Source organism: Periplaneta americana, chromosome 16 (assembly GCF_040183065.1).
Source record: "Periplaneta americana isolate PAMFEO1 chromosome 16, P.americana_PAMFEO1_priV1, whole genome shotgun sequence".
Lineage (NCBI taxonomy): Eukaryota > Metazoa > Arthropoda > Insecta > Blattodea > Blattidae > Periplaneta > Periplaneta americana.
The window spans coordinates 38265707-38287773 of record NC_091132.1 but is presented as its reverse complement, the minus strand read 5'-3'; the positions used below and the strand labels follow the sequence as shown (position 1 = coordinate 38287773).

Sequence of the window (22067 nt, the reverse complement as noted above, 5' to 3'; positions counted from 1 at the left end):
ATATAATTGAGTGGTTTTGGAAAAGAGGGACTGTGGTTCATTTCACATCGGAATACGAGATTGGAGTTACAACTATGCGAGATTTAATAACAAAAAAGGGATAAAGTGTAGACTATAAATTACTTAAATCTATAACATGAGACCTTGGTCTATACTTTTCCTATCTTTTCACAGAAATCCATCATAGAAAGTTTCGTTGACCCTTAGAAACCCGTCATTGACATTCATTCATTCATAGTATTCTGTCACTACAAACCCAGCATTCTCCAGTCTTTCCTATTTTCTGACTTTCTCTTAGTCTCCGTATATGATCCATATATCTTAATGCCGTCTATTATTTGATCTCTTCTTCTGCCATGAACTCTTTACCCGTTCACCATTCCTTCCAGTGAATCCTTCAGTAGACAATTTCTTCTCAGTCAGTGACCCAACTAATTCCTTTTTCTCTTCCTGATCAGTTTGAATATTATTCTTTCTTCACCCACTCTTTCCAACAGAGCTATTTATTACACTGAAAACTTCTGATCCACTACCTAATGTGAATAATTTGAATAATTTCGAGGGAAAAATTGTTCCGGAGCCGGGTATCGAAACCGGGACCTTTGGTTTAACGTACCAGCGCTCTACCACTGAGCTACCCGGGAACTCTAACCGACACCGATCCAATTCTTCCCTCTATATCCACAGACCTCAAAGTGGACTGACAACCGTCAAGCAACCAACTTCGAGTGCACACTAACTCCGTGTGACTTAAATTGTGGTTTTCTGTTAACGAACAGTGACGTGTATTATGCAAATCAAGATTTCAGGTCTGAAATCTTGATTTACACACTACCTAATGTGTTAAAACACATGGCCACGGAGGAAATTACGAAACTGCATTATGCAACATTTAATTTATGAAAGTCTTCTATAGTACGGATTATCCGATTTTTTCGATTAACCGTTCAGCCAACCCCCTTCATTTCCACGGATAATAGAGGTGCTACTGTATTTGATATGTGAGGATGTAATTTGTGTTTAGTATTAAAGCAAATCGATGGTGTTGAACAGCAACCTCGTATCTTTGTATACAACAAATTAATTTTACAGGAGAGCGAAGAAACATTTTGTTGTGAGCCGGTCTCTGTTGACGTCCTTCTGAGAGAGGGGAATCGGGAGTGACGGGACAATATGGGCCGAAGTGGTGTGGTGGAGGGTGATGTCACGACGATGCAGAAAGGAAAAGAACTTAGGTTATAGACATTGTTATTATTTAATTTACGTTCTTTACTAGTTCGTGGGCACGGGAAACGGGAGTGCCGTTGAGAAAATCTAGAATATTGAGATCGTTAGTCCTATGACTGATTTCAGCTAACTCGAAGATGTGCTGATAGGACTGGAGATATAAGAGGCAACGAGAGTGCCAGGGGAAAAGTGAGTACAAGAAAAGAGGAAGGCAGCGATGGGGCTAGTATGTGTAAAAGAGGAGAGAGGAAATGGGAGTGCCTGGGAAGAGCTGAAGAGAGCTTGCTTGAAAGGGGGCGAGTTACCACAAACCCTTTCTCATAAAATTAATATTACTGTTTAAGTCAGCCAAGTTAGCTATGTGATGGCGTGTCTGCCTCCAGACTAGCCGGCCCGGGTTCGATTCCCGCTTCATCACTCCACAATGAACTGTCACCATTTTTAATTTGAAAAAAAAATATATATATAAATCTTAAAAACATTTTTATCATATAGCAGAAGGATAGTGTTTGACACATACTATTTTTTCATTATTGCACAAAAATTGAATATTTCCGCAATTTTACTGCTGTAAGCTGTACCTAACCCCTTAATGAAAATTTGAAAATTAGGTCTAGTACCCAGGATCGGCCACAAGAATGCGTTGAAATTTCATTTATAATTCTTTAATACATTCTCTCCCTGTAATATTCAATTGTACTGAGAATTGAGTTATAGTTTTGGTGGATCATTATCTATATTTTACTGCCCATAATCATAACATGCTTATTATTAGACGACACGGATGGTTGATGATTTTGAACTGCATTAGGGACACCGTAATAATAACAACAGCGGATTTGTCATTAAATTTGGCTGCAATAATGATGAATAATGGTATAACGCCTTTAATAAGACAAAATGTTTGGCATTTGATTGTTTGCAGATTAGAACATATTTAGTGAATAAATTACGTTCAATTATTTAACACTGATAAACAGTTAATCACAGTGTTTAACTCTATAATGCCTTTATGTTTGTTTCGCGATGTGCTATCAATGTGTGAAGATTATTCAACTGTGATTTCATTTGACTCCATTCCGGCATGATCACAATTACAAGCGAAGGGGAACCAAATTATGTCTTCTGTAATAGTACAAATATACCGACTTCGGGTATGCATGGCGTTTAGGGTATGTTGCTTCCTCCCTATTCAGCATTGCTAATTACGTAACATCGTTAGATTAAACAATGCTAAATTAGTACAGATGTATTGTTGTACAAAATTTTTCATGTAACATGTAAACAATGTACACATTAGTATAAGGTACAATAGTGGACTTCAGAGCTTGGCTATGTGCTCTAAATTAGTTTATTTCCTGTTCATATAAAATGATTTTAGTTGTGATCAAATAATTATTCACCATATAAAATAACAATAATATGCAAGGAAATATTTTAGAATCACTTTCAAAAGAATTTGAGTTTGACAATGAAACTTTCTGCCCCATTTAATGTAGGCTATAAATATATTGCATGTGTGACTGTTACTTACTTACTTATTGGCATTTAAGGAACCCGGAGGTTCATTGCCGCCCTCACATAAGCCCACCATTGATCCCTATCCTGAGCAAAATTAATCCAGTCTCTACCATCATATCCCACCTCCCCCAAATCCATTTTAATATTATTGTGGCTGTATGGTATGTAAAATACTATAGTCCCATCGCTCTAATTTCCGGCAGCCAATCGCGTTGCAGGTCGGCTACATTTAAACGTGTGCGTCTTGTGATTCGCTGATGAAAACATTCCTTTCCCAAGGTTCGATAAATACTTAATATAATCGCTCGCCATTTTTGCTCTTTCGTTGGCGTTCGCAGAAAGCATATGAAGACGTTATTTGCCGCTAAATTATTTGCTGAATTTACTGTGCGTTTGATTTATTATCATAGGAGCTACGACATGATAATGTTTAACGGTGTGACAAATAGATCTCTCGTATGGTATCTCGGCAACGAAAGAACAAAAATGGCGAACGATACTACCTACCTAGACTTTATAGAGCCTTCTCTTCCTAAGACGTAAGCAAAGAGGAGGAGTCACGCCGGGAATAACAGCGTCACGACTATAGTCACACTGTATTTCGGAAAGTATTTGTTACACATACTTCCAGTTTGCAACACCGCAAATAAAATTTTTCCAAGTTTTATGCATAGAGCATATACTATTTTTTTATCTTTAGAATTTCTGTCGTAGCTTGTCGAATCGAATACACTCAGAGTGCTCCATAGATAAAAATCAGTATCAGCAACGACAGGAGATCTTGGAGGCCATAATGAGTCTTCAAATAGAGAGACGATTCGTCCTGGAAACATATCTCGTAGAACATTAATGGAATCCGGTAAGTATGGGACGTTGCTAAGTGTTAAGGCTTGCCGTACAACAGATCGACGTTGACATCGAGTGACGCCTGTTACCACTCGTTCTGTGTTTTCAGGCGTTGTGACACTATGCCGGTGAGAAACACAATACTCATCTCGTTCTGAGCCTGTTAAATGCCACTTGGTGACCCACTGCAATATGATGTTATGAGACGGAACATGCGGCATTGGATTGGTGACGAAATCTTCGTTGCGTTTCTGTAATGGAGTTATTCTGTGACAACAAATCGACACAAACAACACGCTTCCGAATCGTCCAATGTTCCATTGTTGACTGTGCAACAGTGTTGCCACTGGCCGAAAATAAAATGTACCAGATTTCTCTGAAAATTGTACCAGATAGTACAGATTATTTTCATAATGTACCAAATTTGTACCAGCCCAATTTTCTCGTGAAAACACCTATACAAATTACAAATATAACACAACTTATATTCTTTGGATAATCTGATTAATAACGTATAAAGTAGTATAACTCAACTTATATTATTTAGATAATCTGATTAATAACGTATAAAGTAGTATAACTCAACTTATATTATTTGGATAATCTGATTAATAACCTATAAAGTAGTATAACTCAACTTATATTCTTTGGATAATCTGATTAATAACATATGAAGACATTATTACAAAAACAACCCTTGTCAAAACTGCTATTTTTCAGGAGAATAATAAAAATAAATAGAACAACACATGTCAGCTGTTTCTGTATAACTGGTGTTTATCCTTGTGGCCATTGCACCTGACAAAGGTCGTTTTTGGAGTCTATAAACATTTGAAATAGTAGCAATGTGTCCTTAACTCAATTTCATTAAAAATGACTGGGGCTGTTTTTGTAATAATGTCTTCATATACAGTAGTATAAGTCAACTTATATTCTTTGGACAATCTGATTAATAACGTATAAAGTAAATCAAGATTTCAGGTATAACTCCCTGTAAAGATGATTGAATAATTTCGAGGAAAAACTGTTCCGGGGCCGGGCATCGAACCCGGGACCTTTGGTTGGTACGTTAAACCAAAGGTCCCGGGTTCGATGCCAGGCCCCGGAACAATTTTTCCTCGAAATTATTCAACGTATAAAGTAGTATATTCTTTGAATAATCTGATTAATAACCTATAAAGTAGTATAACTCAACTTATATTCTTTGGATAATCTGATTAATAAAGTATAAAGTAGTATAACTCAACTTATATTATTTGAATAATCTGACGAATAACGTATAAAGTAGTATAACTCAACTGACACTGTTTTGCCCAGACACGGAAGATATAAATGTACTTATATTATTTGGTTCAAAGATAATGACTCAGCGAAAAATCGCTACACAGCTATACCACTTTGCCCAGACCTGAAGAGCGATATGATACATCCCTGAAAACTCACATATCATTTTATCAAAATTTTTACTTACACTACTTTTCATGGCATCATAGATGATGATGATTTGTGTTAGAACGGGAATTCCAGAGCTCATCGACGCAGGAGAACACTACGAGTACCTATGTGTGTGTAATTTATTGTGTAATTACAGTTTGCTTTCACTTGGAACAAGTTAGCAGTACCCCATTACAACATGCTCTAGCAAACTATCTGAGATTGCAATGGTTGTCATTAAGTCCACGATCATCGCGTCTACAAGGAATCTGAAGGCATTATTCAGAATCAAGACGTTGAAGTGACGAGCATTCTGCCAGGTCTGCTGATGAAATGTGAATGACAGTTTAATGGGTGTATTTTACGGAAACCGTACATTATTCCCTCAAAGTCTAAAAAGTAAAAGTTGTTAAAAATATCCTATATCTTTGAGTTCTCTTTTATAATACTCGTCTGTCAAGACCAAGATCCCTCCTGCTTTCATGAAAGCGCCCCAGGTTTCTTCTCTGCTCTTTTCATAAAAAGAATGAGGCGCCATGAGCACAACGGGCAAAGAGACTCGACGTTTCATAAGTACTTCAAAGGTAGATATTTTTATTTCAGTGAAGTTATTTCTGAAGGTAGCGTCAAATTCCCTCAAACCGTGTTCTTGGATGTCATATTATGAACAAGATAAAAGTATTTGCACAAACGTTCAAAATACAGTGGAGCCTCAATTATACATAGTTCGATTCTAGGATGGAGCACATCGACTCAGAGTTCTGCTACCTTACAGGGGCCGCAAGAACAACGTTCACTATTTCGGGTTCTCATTGTATATTGTAATTTTACCAACAGAGAATCGAGGCAATTTCGTAAATTAGACCGCAAGAATGTAACAAATAGGTATATTTCAGAAGGAATTAATTTATTGCGGTTGAATTTAAACATCTGATAAATGAATGCACGATTATTTATTAAAACAAGGAAAAATTTTAAACTTTTGTGACATCTTTTTCACGGAAGAACTCTGCACTCTAGAGGATTAAAAATACTCATAAATAACATAAAGTTAACTACCGTATTGCTTTTCCACCGCATAAAATATAAATTAATGAATAAACCCAAAGGAGTCAGACATCCTTTATTTAAAATTGCTAACAATGCTCTAATTGATTTACCAACAAAATAAAATTTTAACAAACTTAAACTGATAGTTATAATAAAACCAACACTAATCAAAAATGACAAAAATTATAAAAATATGCCAAAGAGCTTCCTTTATACAACACAGCCGCCGACATGGCTCAGTCGGTTAAGGTGCTTGCCTGCCGGTCTGAAGTTGCGTTCGGGCTCGGGTTCGATCCCCGCTTGAGCTGATTACCTGGTTGGGTTTTTTCCGAGGTTTTCCCCAACCGTAATGTGAATGCAAGGTAATCTATGGCGAATCCTCAGTCTCACCTCGCCAAATATCATCTCGCTAACACCAATCTCATCGACGCTAAATAACCTAGTAGTTGATACAGCGTCGTTAAATAACCAACTAAAAAAAATATACATCATAGTACTGCACTGTATATACTGATCCTTCTGAGAGACCAAAGAAGGAGCATAATATGTCCACTTTTTATAGTTGGTCTCTCTACTTTTTTCTATTTTCAAGAACTGAACTGGAAATAGTACCAAATCACTGTTGCCAGTAATACTCCTCTTCCACTTCGCTAATATAGTCTCTGGTATGGACAGTTCTATAGCTAACTTGCCACACTTTCACCTTTCTTTAGTCTATCACAGCGAACTTAGTTTTCATCGAGTACGAATTTCTTTTTTCTTTTACGCGTGGTTGCGCTCATTACGAAACACTCGACTACTACCAAGAGACAACCGTACACGAATACCCCACTCACTCCCCACCCCTACTGCCTTATAAGGAAAGGGTGAACAAGACATAATACGAGTTATTCATAATATATAATTTTAAACTCATCATGTGTTACGTGTGTTGACCAACAGTTTGTCGTGAAACTTAAAGAGTTTCCTTCCCGCCAGTTCCCCTAATAGGTCTACTTATGAACGATATTTCAATCATTGTGCAAAGTACGTCAATAACCACAAAATATACCCCATCTATAGATAAACTACGAAATACCGTATTTACTCGAAAATAAGACCCCTTCGATTATAAGATTCTCCTATTTTTTAAAGCATCGCTTTATAAAAATATTTTAATGAGAACAAAGTACAATATTAATAAATAAACCTATAATAATAATGATAATAATAATAATAATTATAATAATAGTAATAATAATATACAAAATTTAAAAAGCCAATTATGTAAATTGTAAACAATTTTAATAATGACCCCCTTTGACAAAATTCTGCATACACCTCTGGTTATTGGTGCGGTTTGTTATTAACAACAAATTCCACAATTTGGGACATCTGGCCGACATCTACGGCTGACCACTAGGATCCAGAATACAAAGCAGAGGTTAAATTAAAAATACAATATGACTGCGGAGAGAACACGTAACAATGATAAATTAAAAAATAAAGTACAATTTGATTTCGGAGAAACATGAGATGAAAGTACATTGAAGAGTAATGAAATGAATTAAAAAAATATATTACGTAGTATTATACAAGTGATTGTGTAAAATGGATAATGAATCTCTCAATACCATTAAACAAATTTTGTTAATGTCCTCATTAGAAAATTTAAGAGAAAGGAGAATGGTTTTGGGCAACTTAAATGAAGTTCCTCTAGCTCCAAAAAAGAAGTCCTTTCACTTCCCATGTATTAATATTCATTTTGTATCTCTCACTGAAGTGAGGAATACATGGGCTGTAAATAGATTTCTTTTCATCGTTAACGTCATTGGCCTGTTGATCATCCTTCTCAAAACGGACAGTGGGGTCAAGAATGAGGCTTCTTTGATTCCGGCGATCGATGGCTATAATGTCTGCTCTTCTCGTTGACCCATTCTCAGCCAAGCAGTGCACTTCTTCGTAAACTTCCCACTTTGCCTTCCGAAGAGTGGTTGCGATGGAGCTTCTCACTTTATGGTGGCGGTTGTTCCTCAGTAGTTCTCCTTTAGGGCAATAACCCAAAACATGCTCAAGGGTTTCTACTTCGCTGCTTCCTGGATGACGACAGTTTTGATCTAGGAAGGAACGACTTGGCACAGATCGTACTGCTGCGATGTTTGCGGACATCTTTATGGCATTGGCATTTATTTACTTCAATAAATCCAATTCAAAAAATTAATTACAAATATTTAAGTACAAAAAATTATTCAAATAAAATATCTGATTTAAATAAAAAAAATAACTGATTTTAATTTTAATTTAAAAAATCATTTTTTTCAACCTGCTAAAATTACACAGCCTCTATTTAGTTTTGATGATTTTTGTTTTTCCGTAGCACAACCAATTACAATGATTGCTAAACTAGCAGCTCCTGAGGACATCATATCACAAATGAACATAAAATTTCCCAAATAATTGTATGCTGTATGGCTAAAGGCATTTAGCAGGTTTTTCACAGCACGATTTGCTCTACAATGACTTGCGCAAACTGAGTTTGTATGAGGAGCTTAAAGTAAGAATACGCTTCTTACGATCAAACTAAGGACTTTCAGACACTAAAAATAAGAAATAGCTGTCTAAAAAGACATTAAACGTATAAAAGTAGGCATTTAAAATAGACACACTAATTTGAATGCTACATTTTAATGAATGGCTTATTACAAAAAAAAAATGATAACAGTATCATTTTGAAAGTCATAATAAACCTCGACATACTAAATTAACTCTCTGCAGACATGTTATAGTATATTACAATATATTTATCCAAAATTTTCTGAATTAAATTGATGCTTTGTATCAAGTCAATATGAGGAGCGTTACAAAAACCTCCATCCGCAGAATTAATGCTGTATGAAACGAATTCCCCCTATTTCAAAGGTCGATTTATTACTACAGAAATAGGGAGAATCCGTTTCAAACAGCATTAATTCTGCGTATGGACTGAGCTATTCTTTATTCCACGCTCCTCGTATGATCCTGAACTGAGAGAACGAACTGTCAACCTGACATGCGACAATGAAACAGTATTTGATTAAAGTTATATCAGCTGGTGTCACCTGTGGCTGCGTCATAGAAATTCCTCTAAAGATATCAGCAGTCCTCTTCATTTCATCCCAACCAGGATTTCTTTGTAGAATCTTCTTTAACTTTAATCTGTAGACGTAACCTACGCGAACCGGTATTTGAAACAAATTTTTCTCCACACTGCGGATCATTTCCATGGCTCTCACAAGAACGAATTGAAGAATTCTTTTGCTTCTATCGATGCATTGTTGCCAACCAAGAAACAAGAAATTCCATTATATTATATTAAAAATCCCCATAAAATTCAGAGAAACTCCCTAAATTTTTTAATTTATACTTGGAAAAACGCACCATAAAAATTAGCAAATGTGATTATACACACAATTCAATAGAAAAAATATCCAAACATCATGAACACTGATATGGAATAGAATAGGATACTCACAGTACAGGCACAGTCTAGTATATACAGTCACGAAGCTTGAGTTGATGAGGGTATTAGGAACAATAGACTGTGCATGTACTATTTCGCATTGTCTGTAATGAGGCGATAGTAGCGATCCTAGTGGTTAGCAACTATCTATGGATGCATATTTACTACGTATTGAGCTTCGTGACTGTATATACTAGACTGTGATACATGTACAATCCTGTACGTCATTGCACTGGAAGACCTTTTCTTGAGAATTTGATTTTTAGGCCTAAGTATTTCGTTTCCATTAATTGCACACTGTGTTCAAATATGACATTCAAGGGAAAAAGGAAAGTACTTTCAAAAATATTCAAAGCTCTGGGAGACAAATCCATTGTTGAATAGTAGATTATGCAACGAGCCTATAATGATAGTAATTAAGAAGCGAGTATGGATGTTTATGAAACGAGCGCAAGCGAGTTTCATAATTTTCATACGAGCTTCTTAATTACCATTATAGGCGAGTTTCATACGACTTTTTATGCTCGACCATATTTCTAGCTTGAAATTATTCAGATGTATACATTTTATTTGTATCTGACAAGATCAGAAGTGACCTTGTTCTAGGTCGTGAATTGTGAGATGTGCGCAGACGCGAAAGTATTGATTTTTTCCGAGGAACAATAATGTCACTGACCTTGATGTAATCCCGTTAAATTGATATAACCTTGATTATTGAATTCGATATCGAAAAACGAGATGACAAATTGAATTTATTTGAATATTATTTACAATTAACGCTAATTATTATAGTAACAGAACATAACCTTCTGCGACAGTACTGGATTTCCAGCCTCCGTGACTTTTCGCTAATTCTCTTTCGATTGCATATCCGAGAATAATCGATACTTGCGGTTTTATAACGGTACAAAGCTGACTTGTTATTGGCTGAACACCTGTAAGCTGAGTTGTCATTGGCTGAAAGCACCTGTACTTTAATGACATGCATTAAAGGACTGCTACCAGGTGTATAATTACTACATTTCGGCATGGTCGAGCATAAAGATAATTGATATTTTGTATCGACTTATGTTACAGATTTGATATTATTTATAGGTGGTAGTACAAAAAAGAATTATTTAATTTCTTATGTGCAAGGACTTTTAATTATTGAAATAAGATATTTGTTGCAAACGTACATATCCTTGAAATTGTTGGTTTGATCCCGGGCCAGGTCGATGGTATTTAAGTGTGCTTAAATGCGACAGGCTCATGTCAGTAGATTTACTGGCATGTAAAAGAACTCCTGCGGGACAAAATTCCGGCACATCCGGCGACGCTGATATAACCTCTGCAGTTGCGAGCGTCGTTAAATAAAACATAATATTAATATTATTGAAATTGTTTTATAAATAAACAGATATTAATATAAAATCATACATTATTTTTTGTTGATTTAATTTCTTTGAATTTCTCATAATTCGTCCTCGCATTACGGACTGGTTGGTTCCTGATGTATCGGGACAACAATGTGTTGCATTTTGCAAGTATTGCCACAGTACACTGAAAGTCCATAACATTTGCATCTTGCTGAGTTCCGACTTTTACTCGGGCATGCATACTATTAGTCTCAAACTAAATATGTTATTCATAGCTGCTCACGTAACTGCATTTGTTGCGTATAATATTTATTATAAAATGAAATCTAATTCAGAAAACATAGTCCACACCTGTGGAGTAACGGTCAGCGAGTCTGGCAGCAAAACCAGGTGGCCCGGGTTCGAATCCCGGTCGGGGCAAGTTATCTGGTTGAGGTTTTTTCCGGAGTTTTCCCTCAACCCAATACGGGCAAATGCTGGGTAACTTTCGGTGTTGGACCCCGGACTCATTTCCCCGGCATTATCACCTTCATATCATTCAGACGCTAATAACCTAGATGTTGATACAGCGTCGTAAAATAACCCAATATAAAATAAATAAATAAGAAAACATAGATGTATAATATAACAGAAATGAAAATCAGTTGTATCATAAGCATAAATTTATATTGGAGAAATTGTTTAATTGCATTTTACTGCAGACAGTATTGTTGTGTAGGTCATGTCTTAAGCAATACACGGAGAACACGTGTGCAACGTGACGATGGGCGGGAGAGAGCGTCATAATATTATATTTTTCATTTTATTGGGTTATTTTACGACGCTGTATCAACATCTATGTTATTTAGCGTCTGAATGATATGAAGGTGATAATGCCGGTGAAATGAGTCCGGGGTCCAGCACCGAAAGTTACCCAGCATTTGCTCGTATTAGGTTGAGGGAAAAGCCCGGAAAAAACCTCAACCAGGTAACTTGCCCCGACCAGGATTCGAACCCGGGCCACCTAGTTTCGCATAATATTATAATACGAGTAATAAAGAGAGCAAATGAGAAAACATGGTTGCAAGATGCGATATCGGCCGAACAAAGGATTCATAATCATGATAATCATTGTTCAATTACACATCTCAGTAGTTTCTATAATTAATTTTAAAAATAAATCATAATGACGTAGTTTATAAAAACACCCTAAAAAGCCCCTCTAAAATTTATCTTTCCCCTGAAATCCCCCTATCATTTTTATCCTCACAACCCCCCCCCCCTGGGAAAGTGTCTTCCCCCAGATTTGGGGGGAAAACCCTCAAGTTGGCAACACTGTATCGATATTACAATACCCGTAAAGTTTTCCACCGCAGGAAGCCAATGAACACGAAGAGAAAGATTTCAGATTTGAAAGACAGTACCTGCTTTTAACAGCGATTACTGAAATGAATCTGTAGCTTAAAAATAAAGCATGAAAAAGCTGATTGTTGGCTTGGTGACATTCGCGATTGTCGGCTGTATTGCTCCAGTATGAATAATTATAAATTTAGACCTCGGATTTTTTCTGTAAGAGATAAACAAAAACTAGTTAAATATCTTCACATTTCATATAGGCCTATATGTTTTATGGTGCCTAAAAATTCCTACTTTGCCCATAGACATATTTTAAGATTTTAGGGCCTAAAATTGTTTATTTCTATTTGCTACGTACATGTTTCTAAATTTTCGTGTAGGAGTGAAAGAGAAAGTTTTGAATGTCATAGGATGAGTTTGTCCTGTAAAACTTTGGTTATAGGATTGAAGAAATTCCTGGAAGGCGTCTGTTTTTTTTTTTTTTTTTGAGCAGACTGTACGAATATGATGAATCGGGAGGATGTAGTTCTCCCTAAACAAATCAGCTTGCTAGATTTAAATATGCATCCATTGCTTCGGTATTGCGGGCTTATGTGAGGGCGGCAATGAATTTCCGGGTTTCTTAAAAGCCATAAGTAAGTAAGTAAGTCTTAAATTATGAATATCGGTACGTAATTTGTAATGAATTCATCTGCCTCATTGCTCTAAAGCTGCTGATGCATAAGTGTTCATATCACAATTAAATTAATTATTCTACCAATGAATTTACAATTAACACATTATTAGTAATTGACATTGCAATACATAACAATACTTTTCTCTCATTTTATATTGTGAAACTTTACCTTTCGTTAGACAGAACCATTGCAAATTAAATACAAGATTAACACGTATCGTTATATTCTGCCATTAGGAAGTCTGGAAACCCTACTGGGTTGGCTAAGAGACGAACGCAGCTTTTCAGACCGATTGCGTGCGTGCTTTGTTATATACCTACGTCAGCCGGCGACGAGCTATTGCCAAACTAGGCAGATTTTCAGCCTAATTTTCTAATTAAATAAACACCTAATTACAAACGCATAATAATTTTTTATTTACTGCATTTTAATTTATTCCATTGCCCCCTTCACTCTATAGAGTTGTATCATTTTCACCCTGTAGGCCTATATGAAATGTTTAAATTCGAAGATTATTTTTCTGTAATTATACTAATTTAGATATTTGAATTGGCAATAAAAACAAAAATAGAATTGAATTTAAAATAGATATTTATAAGTGAATAATTGGTCCCCTCTTCTTCAATACAACCATCGCAACAAATGAATACCTGGAAATATTTGTAACTGGATGACCAGAAACTCATTATGGGCTATTTCCAACAAGACGGTGCGACATGAAACACATCAATCGCCAGCATGGCCGAAATTCAGTCCTTTTTCAGCGACAGCGTCATTTCGAAAGGGTTTTGGCCGCCGCGCTCGCCGGACTTGACATTGATTTTTTGTGGGGACATCTGAAAGGGACAGTTTATAAGAACAAACTACGAACCATACTCTCTTTGAAAGAAAACATCATCACGGAGATCCAGGCAATAAACCCGAACATCCTAGAGAAGACATCCGATACGGTCAAGCGAATTCAATCTTGCCTGGATGCAAATGTCGGGCACTTCCAGCATCTGTTATCATGTCACCACATTTCTCGCAGAATGAGGGAAGTCGTCTTCAAATTTCATTGCAATATCTTCATTAGTATTTATTTATTTATTTAACCTGGTAGAGATAAGGCCATCAGGCCTTCTCTTCCCCTCTACCAGGAGATTACAACTACAATATTAAGAATACAATTACAATTATAATTACAATTAATATTAAATTTACAGATACAATAAAAATCAAAGTACTAAAAGATTAACTGATTAATAAAAGCTACACAGTTTATTGTAAAAGTTAAGAAGAGAGAAGCATTTCTTTTATTTATTAAGTACAAATTAAACCTACTCTACGCAGTAAGAAAATGCTTAATAAGCTACTAAATTCCGACAGTCTCTAATGTCACTGGGTAGGGTATTCCACAAGCGCGAGAGCGAGATTGTGTATGATGATGAATACGATGAAGTCTTATGTGTTGGTATGGCTAGTATGCGGCTATTTTGCGTGCGTGTGAAGAGATTATGATATGATGACGGGTAACTGAAACGGGAGGCAAGGTAGGTAGGTGTAGAGGTGTGAAGGACTTGGAAAAGGAGAACAACAGAATGAAAATTTCTACGTTCGTTAAGCCGTAGCCAGTTTAGAGTTTGGAAGGATGGGGTAATGTGGTCAGCGCGACGGACATCGCAGACGAAGCGAACACCATTGTTAAAATAAATTCCGGGTTCGGTAGCGAGTGGGATACACTGTACAATTAAATATTCTTGATCTGGCCCAACCTGCATTCACTTCTGACACTTTAAATGGCATTCGTTCCTATAATTAGTAGCATTCCAGTAAGTTATAAATGAACTTCATCAATATTAGACTCTACTGCAGCACGGTGCAGTGCATTAGTATAAATATCTCAAAGCACAGACCGTGTCGCCTTCCTTTAAATAACAATAGCGGAGTGGCGTTATTCAAAATATCGAAATTCAATTAGAACGTTAACCGTGCTGAGTGACATCGCCTGGCTCGGTGACGGGCGGCCCGGCTCAATAATGCATCAGGAGGACTCGCTACACGCACAGCCGTGTCGGCAGTGATGGAATGCCATTCGCTCGGTTCAATAGTTACGAATGGAGCAGTTTATCTTCCTCCGAAACAATTTCACATACACTTACTTCTTGAAGGGAGCTTGCAGCTAATAAAGGACGCAATCTTTCCATGAAAAAAAAGCTCCAATGTTCTCTGATACCAACGAGTGGAAGGAATGGTGATGTGATGGAATTGACTGCATAGGGATGAAATGAAACAGAGTAGAATATAGTCAAATAAAATGAAATTCTTTATCCCTTATGCTGTTTTTCTTCATAAATGGCCGATCAGACGTAAATCCATTAATATACACGTTGATTTACGAGATTTACCGTCCCTTACGGAGCTTATTTCCGAAGATCTGAGCAAAAAAAGTCATATAAACATTTGTCCTAATCTCAATATTTTCAGAGTTATACTAATTTTAAATTGTTTGTGAAGTACCATTATTCTTGATTTTTAAAAGTAAAAGAATATTACAGATAAAAAATGAACTATTCAGGAGTATCATTCCTTTAATTGGTTAATATTCTGAAGCTAAAAATGTGTTGTGAATTTCATAGTTGCTTCGTACAGAATTTTTTTTTTTTCGAGTTTTAACTACAAAATTACATTTTCTCCACGCCACTCTTCTAAATTCTTCGGGACTGTAAATTGGTATGCATAATTAACGTGTAAAGAATCAAGTTTCTAAAGTCGTATGATTTGAAACAATTTTTGTGATAAGTGCGTAAGAATGATGTCATTTTTAGTTAAAAATTGAAATACAAAATCTGTACAAAACAAGTGACAACACATTTTTTAGCTTCAGAACACTAGCCAATTAAAGAATGGTACATCTGAATAATTCCTTTTTCTATTTGTAATATTCTTTTACCATTAAAACTAAAGAGAAAAGTATTTTACAAACAACTTCAAATTAGTGTACCGTAACTTTGAATATATTGAGATTAGGGCAAATGTTTATATGACTTTTTTACTCAGAATTTCTTCGGAAATATAATTCGTGCATTTCTGCGTTGTGTAATTTTCTCCATTCTCCTATAACTTCTTCTTCTTCTTCTTCTTCTTCTTCTTCTGTTTCAAGCTGTAGGCTTTAAGCCCGTTGCGACTCCTTTATTTCTTGCATCCACCTTTTTGCTGGTCGGCCGATATTTCTTTTTCCAGTGGGTACATAGTCAGCGATTATTTTCGGGGTTCTATCCTGGCTCATGCATTGTACGTGTTCCCATAATTTCTGTTTATACTCATCTACAGCTAATACCAAATTTGTCCCCGATTAAAATATACGGCACCGAAATTCCGTTCAGTGAATCAGTAAAGAATCTAGGTATTTATATGGATAAAAGTTTAAATTGGAACATTCAAGTTGCAGAAACCTGCAAAAAAATTTTCTCATTAATCCATTCGTTTAGGAGATTGAAGACTTTTCTACACTTTTCCATGAAAAAAATGTTAGTGCAAACACTCGTGATGCCCCACTTCGATTATTGTGATATTCCGCTTACTGACCTAAGCGTTACTTCGGCGCAGAGACTACAACGTGTTCATAATATGCGCGTCCGTTTCGTCTGCAATATTCTCCAGGCTGATCACGTAACACCATCCCTCGAAATGTTGTCCTGGCTCCGTCTAGAAGATCGTAGGAAAATCCACTGTCTTTCCCTTCTCTTTCACATATTGCATTTCTCCACTCCTGTCTGTCTTGCGTCTCGTTTTCAAAATTTATTCACCCATCATAACCTAAACACACGATCACAACACTCCTCAATATTATCCATTCCCTCCCACCGAACATCCTCATATTCATCTTCTTTCACTGTGGCTGTTCGACTTTGGAATTCCCTACCGAGTAATGTCAGGGACTGTCAGACATCAAACCAATTTAAGAATTGGCTAACGAAATATTTTTCTAACAATTCTTGTTAACAATAATAGCTCTTTCAGGTTTCTCAATGTTTAATGGTTTTATATATATATATATATATATATATATATATATATATATATATCACAGATAAATATCTAAATTATCTCATTATTATTATTATTATTATTATTATTATTATTATTATTATTATTATTATTATTATTATTATAACTATTTCTTACCAATGTTTATTATTGTCACACAAACATTACTTATCCAACTTTCATTATTCACTTCCATGTTGTTTTATGGTCTAGATATTAATGTAATAACCAGGGAACGGATTTATATGGACTAAAAATATATGAAATATGTAAATATATATGTAGTTATTTTTATCAAAATATGGAATTAAATATGGATTTTTACCAAAATATGGAATTAAATATGGACTTAAAATTATAAAAAAATGACTATGTACGTTAAATATTGGTACATTTTAATCAAACTAAACAAAAAATATAATGGACGTACCTTATCTTCCAATGTAGTTTCAACAAAACACAATTTTTATTGTCTGTTACCATAACAATAGGTTACAAACATTTCTTTCAAGTGCTGAAAAGTGAATCTTCTTCTATTGTCTCTGAGGATAGATTTATACTGACTAAAAGAGCGTTCGACGTCACAAGAAGTAACTGGTACATAATTCAATTTCACAATGTCTGCTGGGGATAAGTCCAAGTTAATCTTCACTGTTGATTCACCACTCATCACAGCAACAACCTTTTGTAGTTCTTCATATCCAGGGTTTTTTGAAAGTACAGTGTCCACCTTAGCTCTTACTGCATCTGCAACTTTACCTCTACCACGATTCAGTTGTTCCACAGTACTATTTATAATTTCAAAACTTTCAGATAGTGAAAGGTGCCTATTTTGGAGACTTTTGAGCGTTTTTATGATGCATGAAAATGTATGCTGAATGTGAGCTAAGTCATTCTTCACACTTATGTCACAGGTAACTGTTTTCGCAGTATCAATTGAGACTGCATCTTCAGAGTCCAATGCAAGGAGAACATTGTTAATAGAGTCTATATGTTCGGCATAATATTCAACTGCTTCTAGCCATGTACCCCATCTAGTTAAAATTGGCTTTGGTGGCAATGGAATTTCAGGGTACATTTCTTTCAACACGTTAACTCTACTGGGAGCTTTGAGAAATACTTTTTTCACTGATGAAATCAACAAATCTACTTTAGGGAAATTGTCTCTGACCACTTCTGCCACACGATGAAATGCATGCGCCACACAAGTAAAATGAGTCAATTTAGGATATACAACAGATAATGCTTGTCCAGCTTTGACCATATAAGGGGCAGCATCGCTAATAAAGAATAACACATTATCGTACATAATACCCTTTGGCCACAGGATACCCATAGCTTCGTTGAACAGTTTAACTATAGTTTTGTTATTGCACTTTTCTAGAACATCACAATGTAAAAGAATTCGTTCAGAATATTGTTCACTTAACAAACCGATAACTACATTACCAACAAGTCTACCTTCTTTGTCGGGAGTCTCATCAATGGAAACCCAAATTGAACTATCTTTAATTTCATCTCTTATCTTCTGTATTGTCTCATCGTAGATGGATGGAGCATACGTCTTCCTAAGTGTTGACTCATCCGGGATTGTATGTTGAGTATATTTTTCAAGGAATTCCCTGAAGACCTTATTCTTTAGTTTGTAGAGAGGAATATCAGCAGAGATGAGAGAACGGCACAGGTCGATGTTAAACTCAGATCTTACATTCGATGTTGTTGGTTGTGTTAAAAACAATTGTCTCTGCTTGGAATTTAGTTGTTTGTTGGCCTGATGTTTACTAGTTGTAATGTGTTGTTGCACCAGGAACTTTTGTGTAGATGATACTGCACACTGACACAAATTACAAAATAATATTTTATTGTCAGTTGATAAACCATCTTCTTTAAATTCTGAAATGTAACTTGTTAGTTTTGATTTTAAATTGACTGAATGACGTACTTTTGGCATATTTACCGTCTTTATAGTATGATTTACAAAACTGAACCTATGTGTACTCTGACTGGCATTTAACTGTTGAGCTGCACAACTGAAGTCTGTTAAAAATTTTAAATTAAATTAATACAGTTTTGTAACTTACTTTCCCATTGTTGATAGGACTGCTAATTTTCAAATAACTCTGATGTTAAAGGGATTACTGAACATGTGTTTAAATCTCTATTGTTGAAATGTATTTTTAAAAGTTAATGGAATTTTGTTTTGTTTTATTGTTAAACCTAATATAATATGGACTGTTTTATATGAAATATGGAAAATATATGGAAATTAACGAAAATATGTACTAAACTCTAAAATATGGAAAAATATGGAAAATAAAAGTAGGATTTTTCAACCCTACACATTGTGAAACATAAAGATAATGCAAAATATAAATTATATTAGCTTTATAAGTAAATATGTATTTACATATAAATCCTTTCCCTGGTAATAACTATGTAAGCAATTGTATTCAATTAGAATTAGAGTTTGGCTGGGCGGAAGAGAAGGCCTATTGGCCTTAGCTCTGCCAGATTAAATAAATGAATTATTATTATTTCTTCATTTCTGATGTGATCCAGTCGAGTTACTCCTACTACACTTCGAAGAAATCGCATTTCAGCTGCCTGTAGTCGGCTTCTTTCTATCTCTTTTAAGGTCCAAGTTTCTCTGGCATATAACCCCGTTGGTATTGCCATAACTTTATATAGTTTAATCTGTGTATCTTTCCTAGTTTTATTTCGGAGTGTTCTTCTAATGGTCCCACATATATTATTAAATTCGGAAATTTTATAATCAATATCTTTTTCATGAGTATATGATAGATGGAAGCCAAGGAAGTTAAAAGCTCCTGTAACTTTATTCCTTTTAGCTCCAAATATTTTCATAAGCACCGTATTCTCAAACACCATTAGCCTCTGTTTCTCTCTCAAAGTGAGAGTCCAAGTTTCACAACCATACAGAACAATCGGTAGTAAATGTTTTTATAAATTCTAACTTCCAGCTTTTCGAGAGCAGACTGGTTGATGAAACCTTTTCAACCAAATAATAACAGGTATTACCCATATTTATTCTACGTTTAATTTCCACCCGAGTATAATTTATATTTGTGTTGCTCCAAGATATTTGCATTTTCCTCCCTCTTTAAAGGATAAATTTCCAATTTTTATATTTCCATTTCATACTATGTTGTGGCCACTAGACATAATCATATATTTTGTCTTTTCGAGATTTACTTCCCAACCTATCTCTTGACTTGCTTCAAGTAAAATTCCCGTGTTTCCCTAATAGTTTGTGGAGTTTCTCCTAACATATTCACGTCATCCGCATAAACAAGCAGCTGATGTAACCCAATCAATTCCAAACCATCTCTGTTATCATGGGCTTTCTTAATGGCATATTCTAGAACAAAGTTAAAAGTGAAGATGATAATCCTACTGGAAATAAAAAAAAACTGCGTGAAAAGATCAGCAAGCAAATCAAGGGTGAGAGTTATACAAGGTGGAGTGTAATTTATGAACATTTAATGTGGTAGACGTTATTAATATAGGGTACTAATATTGATAAACATTATAAAGCTGCAATTTTCTGGCAGTAATAGCTTAAGAGTCCTTGTATTAATGTAGCATCATTAATCGGACATCTTACACATGGATCATGTAAACGGTGAAGAGGTTTGAAAATTTATATAAAGTTCCTTGCTACCTAACGGAGTATAAGATGAAAGGAGAACATTAATGCCAGCTCAGATATTATGACAGAAATTCTCAGCTGTTAATGGGTCTTGATACATATGAAACGACCTCATTAGCTAATGAAATTATCTTCCCTTTGATGTAGCATTCGGATTCTACTCGGACGTTTATATATCACGTGACTTGCGATGTTATTTATCAACGATACAAATTAATAAAACAAGTATAGACGTATGTAGCCTATACAAAATATATATACATCCAAATTCACAAATATTATTTTTCCGTTAGCCTGAAATAGTAGTAATCATTGGAAATTTATCCTTCGAAGAAATGGAAAAATTGAAATAAATTTGAGCAATAGTAACAAACATAAATGACACTCGAGAGGAAATTAAGCGCTGAATAAACATGGGAAATGCCTGCTATTATTCGGTTGAGAAGCTTTTGTCATCCCGACTGCTTAAAAAAAACTGAAATTAAGAATTTATAAAACAGTTATAATACCGGTTGTTCTGATGTGATTGTGAAACTTGGACCCTCATTTTGACAGAGGAACAGAGGGTACGGGTTTTCGAGAATAAGATGCTTATGAAAATATTTGGGACTAAGAGGGATGAAATTACAGGAGATTGGAGAAAGTTACACAAAGCAGAACTGCACGCATTGTATTGCTCACCTAATATAATAAGGGACATTAAATTCAAACGTTTGATGTGGGCAGATCATTAGCACGTTTGGACGTATCCAGAAATGCATATAGAGTGTTAGTTGGGAGGTCGAAAGGAAAAAGACCTTTGGGGAGACAGACGTAGATGGGAGGAAAATATTAAAATGGATTTGAGGGAGGTGGGATATGATTGTAGGGACTGGATTAATCTTGCTCAGGATAGGAATCGATGGCGGGCTTATGTGAGGACGACAATGAACCTCCAGGTTTCCCAAGTAAATAATACTATAATAGTAGCAGAACATTACTTTTAGTCGTTATTTGACAACGCTTTATCAACATCATAGGTCATTTAGCGTCTGAATGAGATGATGGTGATAATGCCGGTGAAATGAGTCCGGGGTCCAGCACCGAAAGTTACCCAGGATTTGCTGATATTGAGTTGAGGGAAAACCCCGGAAAAACCTCAACCATGTAACTTGCCCCGACCGGGAATCGAACCCGGTCCACCTGTTTCGCGACCAGACGCGCTAACCGTTACTCCACACAGGTGTGGACTAGAAAATGATGAGCAGTTTATTTATCGGGAGTCACAAATAAATACAACGTATCATGATAGTTGTATTTCACATCCGCTGTAATGTAACCAATTTCGTGTCTTCTTCCTTGGTTCGTCTTGTATTATCATAATCAACCTTATTTCTTTATGCGGTAATTTATGTCATGTTAACTACTGAACCACGGGCCCTTGAACCTGTAGATGTTCAGTA

General features: G+C 35.6%; 1 protein-coding gene across 1 annotated transcript in view; it reads right to left on the bottom strand.

Moving 5' to 3' along the window:
* LOC138691892 (uncharacterized) overlaps positions 1–22067 on the bottom strand; it is a 1248967-nt gene that overhangs the window by 557301 nt on the left and 669599 nt on the right. The gene's annotated exons all lie outside the window — the stretch shown is intronic.